General features: G+C 36.0%; 1 long non-coding RNA gene across 1 annotated transcript; it reads right to left on the bottom strand.

Moving 5' to 3' along the window:
• Positions 1-2,973: 2,973 nt before the first annotated feature.
• LOC145168620 (uncharacterized) lies at positions 2,974-3,786 on the bottom strand. Its single transcript, XR_013741966.1, has 2 exons — positions 3,258-3,786; positions 2,974-3,183 (listed from the first exon to the last, which is right to left on the bottom strand). It is a non-coding gene; the product is annotated as an uncharacterized LOC145168620 (long non-coding RNA).
• Positions 3,787-4,176: the final 390 nt, after the last annotated feature.

The following is a 4,176-nucleotide window of genomic DNA, read 5'->3' as shown; positions in this document are numbered from 1 at the left end:
TCACACAATGTCTTCAACTGGAATTTTGCTTCATATTTATCTTGATTGTGCATTCTTTAAGTTCTTTGATGGCTTCATCGGATTTGATCATCTTTGTATTTGACTTGAGCTTGAATATAGATACTTGGAAGTTCTTTAATGTCTTTTGATGGTTTTTGCTTGTGTGAAAACAATAATAGTCCCCTCCTAACCCCAAAGGCGCAGGAGTAAGTAAGACCAAGTACTCAGAGCGTGATGACACATATTGTTCGGTTGGGTCCTCAATTGAAAGATCGTAGGCTCGAGCCAAAAACCTTCATTTTTCAAACACTTGGGTATTTCACATAACACTTTTTAAATAAATATAAATATTTCCAAACCAGCTTAGCAGCCCACAATATCAATATGATATAGATATTATGACTCGATGTACGAAACTCCTATCATTTTCCATCTTGATGAGTTACATTCGAGATATAAAGAAGCTACTAACTCATCACAGATTTCATAGTGACCAACTTCAGGATAAGATAATTAAACATATAGAGTTTAAGATAGCAGTACATTCATCCTAAGTTGATTATCCAAAAACAAAATTCATCAAAGTTAATGTAAAAGAAATTAAAAATATGGAGGACGACACATTTGATGGTACTGATAGTAGAGGCGGTTTTGATTTCCAAAAAACTTGACTAGTTGGAGATATTTTCATAATGTTTCGTTATGCCCGAATAAACATCGAATAATTATGATTTAAAAAAATCACTTTTTCTTCAATCCTCCATCTTTTTCTTGTGAACACCCCCTCCCCAACTTTAAGTCTTGCATTGTCCCCGATGCATCAAAAGATAAATTCCTAAAATAATAATAAAAAAACAACTACAAGCACACAAATCAAGTCAAATAAAAATAAACTACACTAACTAGCCCTCAATTTCGCCGGGGTCCACGATTGCACTTGGCACGTGCAACAAGCCTTTTAAACCCCTAGGTTACCACTAGTGGACGAGTGAAGTCTCGTGAGGGTTTGCAGTGAACACACCCACAAAGTTCCAAAATTGCCAAGTTTAACGTCATTAGCGGGACATGTTACCTCAAGTGATCGATGTCTATGGAGGATCATATGTTAGTTGACTTCCTTGAAAGCCAACCATGAGGTCACTCACCTTACTTTGAGGAATCAGATCATGTGGAATGCATTCTTTGACCTTGTGTAAATAAACCATTTTGCATTTAATCTTTCCATGATGACGCTTAAACCTTAATTTGAACAGCCTAGCATAACTTTTATTAATGGACTTCTTGACTTGATGTTTGGTAACATGAAACATCTTCATCTTTGATTTGTAGGCAAGCATGTCATCATGTTTCATGGTCCATAAAATTTTTTTTCACTTGTTGACACCCGATCTCATTCAACTCTATTAACCTGTAACAAGGTAAAGGTTTCTCCAAATCGTGGGTGGTGTCATAGAGCATATTTGCGGTATGCTCATAAATATAATCATCAATAGTATTGATCACAAATAGTTCACCACTGATTGGAGGATCATTAGTAGGTCCAAATAACAGGAGTCTCAATTTATGTTTTCCAAATATCATATCAATTGCACCTTCTCGACAACTAATCTGAGCATAGATGGTTGCCAAAAAGGGAAGATCAATAATTACATTTGTGTGTTTGTATTTGGAAATTTTTTTAGAATCTATTGCAACAAGAAGTTGTATTTCGGGTTTTTTCAAAAATGTTGGGTAAGGGGTGGTATTAGCCTTCACAAACCCCTCCCCAACTTTGGACTCTTCCAACTCATGAAACTCTTCATTAGACTTTTCGAATTCAATTACAGCTTCTTTAATTTCGAACATCCTTTGGGTATCATTATCATTTAAAGGTACATCATCCTCCACTACAACCTCAAGTTTGGGTGGTGTAGGATTATGCACAATGTTATCATTGCATAGAAAACTAACCTCATTTACTTGAGTAGTGTCTGAAGGTTTACCCGGTGATTGTTGCTTTAGCTGCTCTGTTATTTGTTTTAGTTGATCTTCAATCGCCAAAATTGATTTGGAGTTATCTTCCTCCATGTTGAATGTTTCATTCAACATGTCTAACATTTGATCCAACTTCTTTCCGAATGAAGATTCATCTGATTCTTGGTCCTCCAGAAAACAAGGTGATTCATGGTGTTGGCTTTGAGTTGAATCGTCGGTCCACCAACAATCATCGTCATATGGATCATCACATGTATCATCATTATATGACTCATAGTAGAGATCATTATAATATTGATATTGGTCTGAATTTTCTCTCTTCCACCACATGTCCGGATTCATGTAAGTATATTCTTTCACTCACCACTGTCCCTACAAAAAAAAAGAGTGAAGATTTTGAACTAAAAATAAAACAAAACAAAAAATAAAAAAATGTAATGACTACTTCAAAACAAAAAATTATAATATTGATATTGGTCTGAATTTTGATCGAGGTCGTTGTCTCAATCAGTATGTACTATAATATAATTCAAAATAATCATTACAATATATCAACTTAGTATACGAATTATTATATCAAATTTAACAATAATATTATTGTTATATTTAAAAAACATATATTTTTAAAGATTTCAACTATATAGTTGTTTCTGCGCAACGCGCGGATGGTCACCTAGTATAGATATATATATCAAAGTACAAGAATGATCAACTCTACTCTACTCCATACCACCCATATATGGACTAGTACAATACATCAAAACAATATACAAATACATACATCAAAACAATATACAGATACATGAATAATTAAAGCAATACATCAATATACATACTTATTAAAACAATTGATTGCTTGGTTACAATTCTCACACAAGATACACCAATTACACATTCAAATACAGAATCAAATACACAATAAAATACAAAGTACACAATATATATATATATATATATATATATATATATATATATATATATATGGGCAAAAGAAAACAATTTAAAAGTTATGATTTTCTTTCAAATTTCAACTTTAACCAATACTATACACATACTCTATACAACCTAAAATCACACTTAAACATTTCATAGATATGAGACCCACTAAACTATAACTATTGCAAGTGTACTTTTAAATCCTTCATTTGATTTGTGGTTTATGTGCAATCCTTCCTTCAACCAAGAAGACACTCAAACACAACCCACAACCTGTACATTGATAAAAATCAACAACTGATCACAAAGCTTGATTCACAAACAACTAACAACAAATGAACTCTCACACTGAAAATTGATCGATCCTTTACTTTCTGCCTGGATCTTCGTTTTCAGCCAAGATAAACACCACAAAAATTGTTTTTCCTTTCTTCTTCTCCTTCATTTTCCTGCCAAAGAACACCACCAGAGGTGGGTAAATTCTCGGTAATCAAGAGCGCAACAACCCTCTCTTGTTCACCCTTGCTCATCATCGATTTTACAAGCAAAACCCCACAGATTTCTTGCTTCCATTATTGTCAAACATCAAACCAAAAAAAGAAAAAAAACCTGTGATTATCGAGCAAATTGCAATAGTCTCTTCTTCCTCTTGGTTTTCCCCATCAACACCACGGAACCCCCTGCTTGCCTCGTTCCACCGAACTCCTTTTCTGGACTCTTTCCCTTCGCAAACTTTCCATGAAAGAAGACGAGCAGCCCCGCTGCTTTCGTCTCTTCTTTCTCGTCGGATACACAGCAACCACTGTTTCTCTCTCTCTCTCTCTCTCTCTCTCTCTCTCTCTCTCTCTCTCTCTCTCTCTCTCTCTCTCTCTCTCTCTCTCTCTCTCTCTCTCTCTCTCTCTCTCTCTCTCTCTCTCTCTCTCTCTCTCTCTCTCTCTCTCTCTCTCTCTCTCTCTCTCTCTCTCTCTCTCTCTCTCTCTCTCTCTCTCTCTCTCTCTCTCTCTCTCTCTCTCTCTCTCTCTCTCTCTCTCTCTCTCTCTCTCTCTCTCTCTCTCTCTCTCTCTCTCTCTCTCTCTCTCTCTCTCTCTCTTCTCTCTCTCTCTCTCTCTCTCTCTCTCTCTCTCTCTCTCTCTCTCTCTCTCTCTCTCTCTCTCTCTCTCTCTCTCTCTCTCTCTCTCTCTCTCTCTCTCTCTCTCTCTCTCTCTCTCTCTCTCTCTCTCTCTCTCTCTCTCTCTCTCTCTCTCTCTCTCTCTCTCTCTCTCTCTC

The sequence above is a fragment of the Lactuca virosa genome, chromosome 4 (assembly GCF_052849685.1).
Source record: "Lactuca virosa cultivar CGN04683 chromosome 4, Lactuca_virosa_CGN04683_v6, whole genome shotgun sequence".
Lineage (NCBI taxonomy): Eukaryota > Viridiplantae > Streptophyta > Magnoliopsida > Asterales > Asteraceae > Lactuca > Lactuca virosa.
The sequence above is the reverse complement of the archived record's forward strand: the minus strand, read 5'-3'. Positions and strand labels throughout refer to the sequence as shown.